This window comes from Sminthopsis crassicaudata, chromosome 1 (assembly GCF_048593235.1).
Source record: "Sminthopsis crassicaudata isolate SCR6 chromosome 1, ASM4859323v1, whole genome shotgun sequence".
Classification (NCBI taxonomy): domain Eukaryota; kingdom Metazoa; phylum Chordata; class Mammalia; order Dasyuromorphia; family Dasyuridae; genus Sminthopsis; species Sminthopsis crassicaudata.
Window position 1 is genome coordinate 751,706,617 of NC_133617.1, and position 14,436 is coordinate 751,721,052.

The 14,436-nt window shown below is 34.8% G+C and overlaps 1 long non-coding RNA gene across 1 annotated transcript; it reads right to left on the reverse strand.

Annotated features, from left to right (window-relative positions):
• Window positions 1-1,978: 1,978 nt before the first annotated feature.
• Window positions 1,979-11,823, reverse strand: LOC141555940 (uncharacterized). The gene is made up of 3 exons (XR_012486393.1): window positions 11,679-11,823; window positions 3,636-3,745; window positions 1,979-3,413 (listed from the first exon to the last, which is right to left on the reverse strand). It is a non-coding gene; the product is annotated as an uncharacterized LOC141555940 (long non-coding RNA).
• Window positions 11,824-14,436: the final 2,613 nt, after the last annotated feature.

Here is a 14,436-nt window from a genome sequence, read left to right on the forward strand (position 1 = left end):
TAATGGCTCAGCCAGGTCTACATATAAAGAAAGTCACTGTGAAAACTGAGTGGAAGCTAGATGGGGAGGTGGAGAAACCTGTGAAAGGAAGACCAATTAAGAGGCAATGACATTAATCTAAGGAAGGGTTGGTCATGGTTAAAGTTGGGTGAGTGAAGAAAGGGATTGGAATCAACAGACATTGCGAAGATAAAATTAGCAACCCTGGTGACTGATTGTTTATGTCAATCAGTCAGTCAATCCTATCTGCCCGACATTGTTGTTAAGCTACATGAGGTGAAGAGAGTGAGGAACACAAAATAAAACCAAGCTAGAATGAGAAATAGCAGTACCTTCAATAGAAAGAGAAATGAGATGGATTATGGGGGAAAAGGTGTTGTGGCTCAGACATCTGCTATTCATATGACCTTGTGCAAGACAGTAAGTCACTTAATCTCTGTGTGCCTCAGTTTCCTCATCTATAAAATGGAGAAAATAATAGCACCTATCTCCCAAGATGGTTGTGAGAACCACTATATCTATAAAATGATTAGCACGTTAAGCTAACATTTGTTATTATTATTGTCATCATTTTTACATAAGCACTTAATTCCTAGAACATAGTAGGCACCATGTAGCACTAGCTATTATTATTATTGTCATAATGATTTGATGAGGTGAGCTTGAGATATTTGGGGGATATCCAATTTTACAAGCCCAATTGGCAGTTGTGATTATAAGACTAGATCTCAGAGGAGAGACTGGAGCTGTATATGTAAATCTGGAAGTCTCTCTATAGTGAAAGGAATAAAACCTTAAGAGTTGAGGAAATCACCAATAGAGGGTTTACAAGCCTCCAAACTGGGCAGTGAGACACACTCACATGAGCAGAATACAAACAATAAACTAGCAAATGAGATGGACAAGGGAGAGGTATAGATGAGGGAAGTGAATCAGGAGAGAATAGTATCTGAGAAGATAAAGATTTCTGCAAGAAGATGATTAACTCTGACAAACATCTCTGAAAGTTCATAGAGGAGGATGGAGTCAAGATCATTGATTTAATAAGTAAAAGATTATTGGTAACTTTGGAAAGAACAATTTCAGTGAAGGAAAGATGTTGGAAATAAGATTGCAGAAGGCTGAGGAGAAGAGGCAATGAGTGGAGGTGACAAAGAAAGGTCAGATATCATCAGTCAGCTAGTATTTATTAAATACCTGCAACAACTAGGGATTTAAAGGGGACAACTGAAATGTATCTCTATTTCTATCTCTCTATCTCTATCTATCTGTCCGTCTGTCTATACACATGTATGCATATATACATGTATATATGTATACACATATGTATGCCTATATGTATACACATATATGTATGTAGAGTATATAAATTTTATATACTACCAAAAAACTTCAAGCCTAGGAGAAAGACTTGAGTATGTTTAAAGACATTATCACAAGGATAAAATAGGAAAATATTGAAGATTCAATGGAAAGAAGTGATGGTAGGTTACAATCTGCTGGAGAAACTAGGAGATGAGTTCAAACCAACATGTAGATGATTTGGCCTTGATGGGGAGGAAGTCCAGTATATTACAAGAACTGAAACAAGTGAAGAAAGAGTTGAGAGAAGCATAACAAAGGCTTTTGAAAGGAAGAGAAAGGATTTAGGGAATAAGAAGTTTTTGATATACAATAAAAGTATTTTATTTTATTTTTGGTAATAAACAATGTCTTGAGCTAAGATAGAAAGGGAAGGAGGTAACACAAAAAGTTTGAAGAGAGAACAAAAAGGTTCAAATTGCTTCTTTGGAGAATGAGATAGAATTATGGGAAAATGAAAAGACAACTTTACTACAACAAGGATCCCATTGAAATTTAATGATATTAAATTCTAGTGTTTGTAATTAGTTCAGTTGTTTGACTTCCTCCAATTCTACTCAGCAGTATTGCTATTAAAATCACAATTATTATTATTGTTGGTATAACACAACAATTGTTATATTGTGGGTATAATCCAGGTATGTTGTGGGATGATAAGGGGATGCAAAGCATGAATTGATAAGTATGAAGTTGAATTATTTTACAATAGGGTCCAGAATTAGAAGAGTGAGATGTAAAGTCAGAGTAAGGGAAAATGGACTGAAAAAGTGCTGAAACCTGGAGAACCTGAAAGTGATGAGGAACAATAGTTTGGGGAGAAGTGAAACATAGAGTGATGAAAATTATAGAAATTTATGATCTGATAGAGGAATTTCAGAATCCTGATGGAGAAAATGAAACAGTAGTGTATAATGCTAAAGTCACAAGTATAACTCTTCTTGTATTAGGGAAGGATGGAGTGAAGAAACAGATCATGAGATTTAAGGTAATTGAGGAACTGTACAGTTAGAGAGTCAGTAGAAGCATAAATGGTGATATCAATGTTCTTTAATATGAGGAAATAGGTCTTCACATGGAGTAGAAGACAGAAGGGGTGTCTAAAAAAAGAATTTCACAATGAAAAAAAGAATTCACAATGCAAAGAAGTCTATGTCTTAAGAAAAAAGTTCAGAAAATACAGTAGAAGTGAGAGGACCTAGTTAGGATAGTGTTGAGTACCATGGAGATGATAGAAGAGGAAGATGAAGTTGCAGGTAATTTACATGTTTGTGCACAATGATTAAGACAAAAAAATACAGACAAAATGTAGATGGTGGGAGATTGTCAGCAATAATGAGGGGCTGATCAATAATAATGCTTAAAATCTTGAATGAGGTATTAGTAGCAGACAAGAATCAGGACTGTATGGCTTGAACCATTCCTTCCTGCTTGCATGAATCTGTTGCTCCTTTCCTGCTTTTCCTTTTCTATTGTGCCAGACTTTATGTTTCTAGCACCTAACAGAGTTTCTGAAACTATAGTAAGCACCAAATAAATTTTTGTTGAAAGAAATCATTTTTAAACTGTTTGTCATGAGTCATGAACTGATGAAGCTTACTGGCCCCTTCACAGAGTCATGTTTTTAAATGCACATAATACAATACACAGAATTAAAAAGGGAACCATCTACATTGAAATATAGTATTTGAAATGGTAATGTGGGGGAGCAGAGACAAGATGCTGGAGAACATACATGACTTTCTGTGACCTCTGAACTTCTCACAAACCAATAGTAGATTAAGCCTCTAAACTAGTTTTGGAATCAAAGAAACCACAAATATTTAGAGTACAACACATTTCCAGAAGATGATACCTTGGAAGAACTTCAGGAACAGGTCTTTTTCAAATGGGTAGGGGGACAGTCTGCTGAGCCCAGACCCGCAACACAGGGAGACTGGGCAAGGAGCTGGGATGAGGTGTCATAAGGTTGCAGCTTCCACACACCTGGGAATCTTCTGTGAGTCTCTTAGATTATTCTCTCCTGCTTGCAAGCATGTGGTTTGGCAGATTTGCTACAAAAGGCAAATTGTAAATTACCATTGAGCCCTGAAAAACCAAGGGACCTAGTTGCAATGAACCAGTACCAGAAGTCAATGAGCAAAACTGCCCCGAGGCAAACTAAAGCAACTGTCACTCCTTTTCATTAAGAACAGACCTCAAGTCTTAAAAATGAGTAAAACCCCAAAAATAACTCTCATCATAGATAGCTTTTATGGAGAGAGGGAAGAACAGACCTCAAATCCTAAGGTTCCTAAAGGCAAATCAATTCCAGATGAAGCCCCAAAGGGAGATATGAGTTGGTCCTCATTTCACAAGGCTTTCTTGGAAGATTGCATAAAGGATCCTAAAAGAGAGTTAGAAGAAAAATGGGGAAAGGAAATTAGATCTTTGAAGGAAGGGATGCAAAAAGCATATAACTTCCTACAAAATAGATTTGGTGAAATGGAAAAATAATGCCTTTCAAAATGGATATGATACCAATTTGTAAAAACAAAATTTGTGAATTGGAAAAAAATGCAATGAACAAAACAATTCAATTGGCCAAAAAGAAAAGGAGCTAAAAAAAGGTAAGTGAAGAAAATAATACACTAAAAATTAGAATTGAACAAATGGAAGTGAATAACTCAATAAGACTTCAAGAATCAGTCAAACAAAAACAAAAACAAAAACAAACAAAAAAAAAAACAAAGAAAGAAAGAAAGAAAAAAATGGAAAAAAAATGGAAAATACCTCCTGGGAAAAACAACTGACTTGGAAAAGTGATTTAGGAAATACAAATAAAGATTATTGGACTTCTTGAAAGCCAAGAGGAGTAAAGGAACCTAGACATCATCTTACAATAATAAATCATAAAGGAAAATTGCCCTGATGTTTTAGAATCAGAACAAAACAGCCATTGAAAGAATTCACTGATAACCTGAAAGAGACCACAAAATTAAAACCCCAAGGAATATCATGGCTAAATTTCAGAAATGTTACACCAAGAAAATGATATTGCAAGCAGCCAGAAAGAAACAATTTAGATGCTGAGGAGCCATAATAAGGATTACCCAGGACATAGCAGCTTTGAACTTAAAGAATCCAAGGGCCTGGAGTTTGATATTCTGAAAGGCAAAGAAACTTGGATTACAGCCAGAAATAAGCTATCCAGCTAAGAGCATTATCTTTCAGGAAAGAAGATGGACATTCTATAATGTAGGTGAATTTTACCTATTTCTAATGAAAAGACTAGAACTGAACAAAAAAAATTGATCTCCAAACACAGAACTTAAGTAAAGCACACAAAGGTAAAAATGAAAGAACTCTTGAGAAAAAGAAAGAACTCTTGAGAACTATATCTTTGTTATAGGTATATTTAGAGAATATAGGTGTAATTTGATTTTATTATAATAAGATGAAAGAGAAACTAGAGGTATAAAGGGGATCATACTGGAAAAAGAGGGAAAAGGAGGTTAAAAAAAAGGGAAATTACATGTCATAAAGAGGAAAAGAAGATCTTTTATAATTGAGAGAAGGAAGGGAAGAGGATGAGTATTGTGTGAGTCTTAGTCTCATCAGATTTGGCTCAAAGAGAGAATATCAGACATATTTGGTTTCAGAGAGAAATTTGTCTCACTTTATAGGGCAGTAGGATAGGAAAGGAGAAAAGAAAGGGTAAGACTAATAAAAAGGAAAACAGAAGTTTTAGGGGAAAGGTGTAAAAAGGGGAAGGGGCTTTAAAGGGGGACTATTTGAGGGAGGTGGTAATCAAAAGCAAAATACTGGGGAGGAAGGAAGGGGAAAAGGAAAGAGAAAAGCATTACAGGATAAATAAGATGGCAGGAAATACAGAATTAGTTATTTAAACTGTGAATGTGCATGGGATGAACTCTCCTATAAAATAGAATCAGATATCAAACTGGATTAAAAGCCAGAATCATACAATATGTTGTTTACAATAAACACATTTAAAGCAGAGCAATACATACAGAGTAAAGGTAAAAGGCTGGAGCAAATCTATTATGTTTTAGGTGAAGCAAAAAAAAAGCATCTCATCATCTCATCTCAGATCAAGGAAAAGCAAAGATAGATCTAATTAAAAGAGATAAGGAAGGAAACTATATTTTACTAAAGGGTACCACAGATAATGAAGCAATAGCAATACTAGACATATAGGCACCAAGTGGTATAGCATCCAAATTCCTAGAAAAGTTAAGTGAGATGCAAGAAGAAATAGACAGCAAAATTATACTACTGGGGGACCTCAACCTTGCTCTTTCAGAACTAGATAAATCAAACCACAGAATAAATAAGAAAGAAATTAAGGAGGTAAACATAATATTAGAATAGTTAGTTAATGATAGATCTTTGGAGAAAACTGAATGGAGACAGAAAAGATTCTACTATTTTCTTGATAGTTCATTGAATCTATACAAAAATTTCCCATGTATTAAGGCATAAACCCTCAAAATTAAATGCAGAAAGGTAAAAATAGTAAATGCATTTTTTTAGATCATGATGCAATAAAAATCACATGCAATAAAAGGCCAGGAGAAAATGGACCAAAAACTAATTGGAAACTAAATAATCTAATCCTAAAGAATGAATGGATGAAATGACAAATCATAGATGTAAAACAACTTCATCCAAGAGAATGACAATAATGAGACAAAATACCAAATTTGTGGGATGCAGCCAAAGCTGTAAAAGGGGAAATTTTATATTTCTAGATGATTACTTGCATAAAATAGAGAAAGAGAAAAACAATTAATTGGGCTTACAACTAAAAAAAAAGTAGAAAAATAACAAATTAAAAAATCCTCAATTAAATATGAAATTTGAAATTCTGAAAATAAAAGGGGAAATTAATAAGGTGGAAAGTAAGAAAATTATTTAATGAATAAATAAAACTAAGAGTTGGTTTTATGGAAAAACCAATCAAATAGATAAAACCTAACTTAAGTAGCAAAAGGAAAGAAAAAATCAAATTGTTAGTCTCAAAAAGGAAAAGGGAGAACTTTCTACCAATAAAGAGGAAAATAGAGCAATAATTAGTATTTTGCCTTACTATATACCAATAAATTTGATAATCTAAGTGAAATGGAGGAATATCTACAAAAACATAGATTTCCAGCTGTTAAGCTTCTGTTAAGAAGATAAAATAAGTTATTTAAATATTTCCCTTTTAGAAAAAGAAATAGAACAAGCTATTAACTCCCAAAGAAAAAAATCTTCAGATCCAGTTGAATTTACATGTGAATTCTCCCAAACATTTAAAGAACAATCAATTGCAATACTATAAAAACTACTTAAAAAAATAGGGAAAGAAGTACTTCTACCTAATTCCTTTTATGACATAGATATGGTACATATAACTAAACTAGGTAGGGTCAAAACAGAAAAAGGAAATTATAGACCAATTTCCCTAATGAGTATTTATGCAAAAATCTTAAATAAAATATTAGCATCGAATTTATAGAAAGTTTTCCCCAGGATAATACACTATGACCAAGTAGGATTTGTACCAGGAATGCAGGGCTGGTTCAACATTAGGATAACTATTAGCATAATTGACTATATCAATAACCAAACTAACAAAATCATATGATTATCTCAATAGATGCAGAAAAAAGAATTTGACAAAATCTAACACCCATTCATATTAAAAATACTGAATATAGGAATAAATGGACTTTTCCTTATAATGATCAGTAGCACCTATTTAAAATCAGCAGCAATTTATCATATGTAATGCAGACAAGCTATATTCATTCCCAATAAGATCAGGGGTGAATCTAAGTTGTCCACTATCACCATTATTATTCAATATTGTATTAGAAATGCTAGCTGGCAATAAGAGGAGAAAAGGAGATTAAAGGAATTAGAGTAGATAATGAGAACATCAAAATATCAATCTTTGTAGATGATGTGATGATATACTTAGAGACCCCTAGAGAATCAACTAAAAAACTACTAGAAACAATTCACAACTTTAGCAAAGTTGCAGGATACAAAATAAATCCACATCAATCATCTGCATCTTACTAACAAAGTCCAGGAGCAAGAGAAACAAAAAGAAATTCCATTCAAAATAACTTTCAATACGATAAAATATTTTGCAATCCATTTGCCAAGGGAAAGTTAGGAACTATATGAATACAACTACAAAACACTTTCCACACAAATAAAGTCAGGTCTAGTATCAAGTGGAAAATATCAAATGCTCATGGATAGGCCAAGAGAATATAATAAAAACAAAAATATTACCTAAATGAATCTACTTATTTAGTGCCAGACCAGTCAAACTCCCAAGAAATTATTTTACAGACCTAAAAAATAATAGCGAAGTTCATCTGGAAGAACAAAAGGTCAAGAATTTCAAGAGGATTAATAAAAAAAAATGCCAATGAAAGTGGCCTAGCTGTGCCAGATGTAAAACTATATTATAAAGCAGTAATTATCAGTACCATCTGGTACTGGCTAAGAAGTAGAGTAGTCAATCAGTGGAATAGGTTAGGATCACTGGACAATAACTATATGGGTCAATAACTATAGCAATTTAATGTTTGACAAACACAAAGACCCCAACTTTTGGGCTAAGAATTCACAATTTGACAAAAATTGCTGGGAAAATTGGACATTAGTATGGAAGATATTATATGGAAGATATTAGGGCTCAACCCACACCTAACATCATATACCAAAATAAGATCTAAATGGGTTCATGATTTAGACATAAAAAGTGATATTATGAGCAAATTAGAAGAACAAAAGATAGTTTACCTTTAGATATGTGGAGAAGCAAGGAATTTATATCCAAAGAAGAACTGGAACTCATAATTGAACATCAAATAGATAATTTTGATTATATTAAATTAAAAAGTTTTTGTACAAACAGAATGAATACAGAGAAGATCAGAAGGGAAGCAATGAATTTAGAAAATGTTTATAATTTAAAATTCTGATAATGGCCTCATTTCTAAAATATATAGATAATTGATTCAAATTTATAAGAATTCAAGCCATTCTCCAATTGCTAGATTGTCAAAGGATATGAATTTTTAGATGAAGAAATTAAAACTATTTCTAATCAAATGAAAAGGTACTCTAAATCACTATTGATCAGAGAAATGCACATAAAGACAACTGTGAGGTGCTACTACATACCTCTCAGATTGGCTAAGATGACAGGCAAAGGTAATGATGAATACTGGAAGGAATGTGGGAAAACTGGGACACTAATACATTGTTGGTGAAACTATGAATGGATCCAGCCATTCTGGAGAGCAATTTGGAATTATGTTCAAGAAGTTATCAAAGTGTGCATACCCTTTGATCCAGCAATGTTTCTATTGGGCTCATATCCCAAAAAGATCTTAAAGGAAGTAAAGGGAACCCACGTGTGCAAAAATGTTTGTGGCAGCCTTTTTGTAGTGGTAAGAAACTGGAAACTGAGTGGAAGCCCATCGGTTGGAGATTAGCTGAATAAGTTATGGTACATGGAGCTTATGGAATATTATTCTTCTATAAGAAAGATCAACAGGATGATTTTAGAGAGGCCTGGAGAAACTTATATGAACTGATGCTAAGTGAAATGAGCAGGACCAGGAGATCAGTGTACACAGCAATATTAATGTTATACGATGATCAATTCTAATGAATGTGACTCTTTCCAACAGTGAGATGACTGATGCCAGTTCCCATAATCTTGTGATGAAGAGAGCCATCTACAACCAGAGAGAGGACTGTAGGAACTGAATGTGGAGCACAACATAACATTCTCACTCTTTTTGTTGATGTTTGCTTGCATTTTGTTTTCTTACTGATTTACTTTCCTTTTTGATCTGATCTTTCTTGATCTGATTATACAAGAAAATTGTATAAATATGTTAACACATATTGAATTTAACATATATGTTAACATGTATAACATATATTGGATTGCTTGCCGTTTAGGAGAGGTAGGGGAAGGGGAAGGAGGGGAAAATCTGAAACACAAGGCTATGCAAGTGTCAATGTTGAAAAATTATTCATGCATATGTTTTGAAAATAAAAAGCTTAAAAAGGAAAAAAAAAAGAAATTTTAATGTGTCCATGTTTAAGAGTGGGATTCATTAATTACTCAATGACTACTTCCTTACTTAAAGTAACAATCTAAATTAGGTGAGAATACATCTATTCAATCAGTCATTCCATCAAAGATATTAAAATAGGTATACATACATACATACATATATATATATGTATACCTATATAACATTATATATATATATATATGGATGGATGTATATCTATTTTAACATCTTTGATGTTAAATCAGTTAAATCAGTAAATCAGCATATATATATATGTATATATGCTAGTATTTTGTTTTCCTACTGATTTACTTTCCTTTTTGATTTGATCTTCCTTGATCTGATTATACAAGAAAATAGTATAAATATGTTAACACATATTGGATTTAACATATATGTTAACATGTATAACATATATTGGATTGCTTGCCATCTAGGACAGTAGGGAGGGGGGATAAAATAACAACAATAACAATAAACCAAAGCAAAAGCTTCATAATATTCTGTGATCAGCACAGCAAGAGAGGACATTCCAACCAGTCCCTAGGAGAGAATCACTTGGGGAGGAGAAAGAAACGATCTTCACTTCTTCCCCATTCCATGCCCAACTTCTGTCGTTTGAAGACCATTTAAACTTCAGAGTCAGAGGATTTGGACGATCCATCTGCATCTCAGCAGTGTACCTGATGGCAGTGTCTACAACAGGGACAGGGACAAACTAGACAAACCAACGTGATCTTCAGGGCCCTACTAGGAGCCCTAAAAAAAGGTATAGCATACCTAAGGAGAATGCTGTAAGGACAAATAGCAAAATAACTTACAATAGCTATGTCACCCCTTTGCCACATATTCATTAAACTTGAGCCCATTTTTCTTTTGACTTTGCTTGTCCTTGTGGGATAGTATACACCTAGTTTAGAAGGGATGGTTTGCAGTAACTGCTTCCACTATACTTAGCAAAAACCTATCGTTAGCAACTATTTATTTCTAAAATCTACCTAAGTCTGTCTGAACAATTTTGGATGAATAAGGACAAAGATTCATGAGCTACAATATTAAGAGAGAAAGCAATGAACAAAAACATCCCAAGATAAACTTTAGAATTATGGGGGGAAAATGACAGTGCCCCCTAGGTATCTGATCTACTTGTGGGAGTGAGCTCCACCTTGAAAAAGGAATAGATTTGGTGATTTGACTGTAGAAAGCAGAACCAATATGAATGGAAGGAATTTGAGAAGGAAATTCCCAAATTCCCAAATTCCCCTCCCCATATTAGGAGGAAATTCCTAACAATCAATGTTCACTATGAGTGTATTGCTATGATTTGGACAGAAGAGAGAATATACATTAAGTACTTAGCATATCTTGAAGTGTTACTATAATTCTTTGTTATAACTGGGATCCTCTTACTGCAGTATAATTATTGAAAACAGGAGCTGACCCTCTTGCCTAACCTGGCAATAAACTAGCTTGAAGATTGCTTGAATTGAAAATGCCTTCGACCAAAGCGATTACCCATCTTTCACATTTTTCCTCACTCTCTGAATAAAGGGCAAAAGGCCTAGAACGCTTAACATCAATCAAACAAAGTTTGTTGAACCAGACTGGGTGCTACAAAGAATAAAAGTAGAGCAGTACCTGCCCTCAAAATTATAAACTAATTGGGAAGACAATATGGATATAGGTAGAAGTTACAGAGTGATTAACAGGCACTCTTAGAAAAGAAGATAAGTTTGGAAATTTAAAAGAGAGGAAATCAGGGATTTTATATCAGAGCTCAATCTTCTCAGTTTACACCTCTCAAGACCAGAGCCATTCTCCTAATCCCCAACAACACAGGCATATTGGTTTCCCCAGAATTCACTACATTTCCCTCTCAAGACTTCATGGTTAATCTTGAGAAGCTACAGAGACAATGGGGGAATGTGGAGATTATTTATCTATATAACTACATAGTTATGTCTATCTGTTTGTCTATTTATTGCTAGACCTCAAAAGCTCCCTCGAGTGTGCTTTTCTCAGAATTGTCATTGATATTAACCAAATTTAATTAACTTTTAGAAAAGGGTATTTCTTCAGGTGGTATCATAATCATTTTAGTAAACAACAACTTAATAAGTACCAGTCTGTTGGTAGAAAACATTTTCCCCAATTTTTTGTAACACAGACCCAATAAGTACATAGAAAATCCAGAGAATATGATGTGGAAAAGGGGAAACTCACAGCTCCTGGAAATCTTTTTGCTGATGTCCTTGAGATGTTCTCTTTAGGTATGGGGTAGATTTTCTTCTGTGCTCTTTTTATAACCTTTCTTCAGACTGCTTAGTCTTTTCTTGGTTGTTTTTGTATACACTAATACTAACCACTGCTGTCTCAGAACATTGCAAAGATGGCAACAGAAAAAATATATTCATACTCCCAGAGGTCACAAGTCCATCTCCAAATAAGATCTGAAAGGGAGGGGAGAAGCCCAAAGCTAAGTCACTGTCCTCTTTTCTTCCTTAAGAAATTTATTTTGGAAGTTTGGATGTAATGCTTTCCCAGAACTTTCTACTCCCTTGAATCTCAGATTCCTACTTGATCATTGGCTTTATATTGGCCCCACAGAACATGACCAAATCCTTCTATCAATCTTCTCAATCTTTTTCTCATATGTAGGGAAGCATTCAATCCTTTTTCACCCTTAACAATCCTCAAAACTATTCTCACCTGATTGATCTATCAAGGTCATATGCGTAGAGTAATTTCAACCCCACCTATAATGAGTAAATGAGAAAGAATTGCCTTCTGCTGAGGTAGGAAGAATAGAATGGATGGAGTGATAAAAAGAGAATATTTAGATTGACAATAAATGCAAAGAAGTTGTAAGATGGGAGCATGGCCATGCACCCCTAAAATAACAAGTAGAGATCACTTGGTATAAATTTGAAATGGACCCATCTATCATGCCTTTGTGATGATTGCTAGTGCCCATATTTTTTTATGTATAGGGTACAGCAGAGTTACCCAGTGTTAGGGATAAGCAGCTGGAAGAGCTGAAGATCACAGAAGATGGGGGTATCAAAGATGGAGGCAAACCCATCATCCTGCCACATACTCCAGCACATGAATCAGAAGTGAATCTTTGAAAGTGGCATGTGAAATGTGACCAGTGGGGACATGGAACTTAAAGGGAATGTCATCTGCCTACTTCATCCATATGCATGAGGAAATCTTTTCTAATACTTTGGTGGGAGAAGGCAAAAGGAAGAAGGACCTACGAGTGGCAGAGCCATGAAAGATGCTTCCTCTCATTTTACTGTGGAGGAAACCGAGCCCTAGAGCAAGAAAGTCACTTACTAGTAAATAGCCAAACCAAAATTTAAAGCCATGTCCTTTGACCCTGAAAGCCAATATGTTGTTGTTGTTGTTGTTGTTGTTGTTTCCCCCAATGACTGTTGAGATCCCAGGCTCCAGGCCTGACTCCTTTAATCATTAGTACATATTTGCAAGTCAGAGCTCTAAGTGATCTTTCCCTTGGCTTCCTTATATATAAAATAGTGATATGTCTTCTTCCACTATCTACCTTATAGGGTTTCTGTGATGAAAAACTATAAAACTTTAAAGTGCTAAGAAAAAAATAAATTATGAGATCAAGGTCTGTGCTCAAGACTTCCTAAACACCTGCTGGTGATCTACAGAAAGTGAGGCCAACATTTTTCTGTTCCCTGAGGGAAATTTTGGGCTCTGATACATAGAAAACATGAGTCTTTTGTTTATATCTGGACACCTCCAAGTTGGAGATCCAAGAAAAAAAAAAACAAATGGTAGCCTTCCTCATTTTATCCTACTTTCAGTTCCTCCTCCTCCTCCTTCTTCTTCTCCTTCTTCTTCTCCTTCTCCTTCTTCTCCTTCTTCTTCTTCTCTTTCACCTCCTCCTCCTCCTCTTCCTCCTTCTTTTCCAGTTTGTTTATCTTCTTCTTTATGAATCTCAGGTTGAAGAACATGATACAGATAACAATTGTTGGGATATTCAGAACCTCCTTCCCATAGCACTTTAGTTTGGACACCCAGTCCATTTTGAGAAAGAGAGGTGGAAACAAAAGAGGATAAAAGAGAGGAACTGATTTCCACATTAACACTGACTCCCTTCACCATATGCACCAACTCATTCCCTGCTAAAGTGTTTGTTGTGGTGTAGACATGTGCTTTGTCTTAAGTGGCTCTGGTGGAGAAGCAAAATTCCATCTGGTTTGGATGAGTTAAGGATATTTGAGATTTCCTTTCGTAGTCACCCCACCCCATCCCCATCCCTATCTATTGGCTGAGATTCTCCACTACCTCCCCCTTTTTTTTTTTTAACATTGTCCAGATACTCTCTTTTGTGTGTGTGTGTGTATGTGTATGTGTGTGTGTGTGTATGTGTTTGTGTGTGTGGCCTCATGATCCTGTGTATCCTTCTGAGTCCACATCCTCTAGCTTGATATCATTTCAAAAATGTTTCATCTTCAGTGGGGATCTCCTTTGCATCCTATACTTCCAAAATCACCCTAAGTCTACCATCTTCTACCTTCATACAAATTGATCCTCCTCCTCCACAAAGATCATTAATATTATGAGCAGAAGCCCAAAACAAAACAAAACAAAACAAATACCAAGATCTATAAAAGAGAACTTCCTTGCAATTTCTTGGCTTGAGAGAAAGGCTTTATATGTCAGAGAATATTTATATGGTTTCTGTTTTAATGTTTTAAAGAAACTGAGGCTGAGAAGCTTCTTTTGTCATTTATTTTATAATGATCACAGCACCTGCAGTTCATAAACAGCCAGAGCTATCTGAATAGCAAGGAATTGTAGCTTTAGCATCCTTTAAAATCATCAACCAGTCACTACTGTAGTACTCCAAGTAAGGGGGGCTGCATTACCTCTTGAGTCAGCCCATTCTACTTTGGAATAACAAACTTTGTCAGAAAATTAAACTTGAAACTAAAAAGCGACGGTT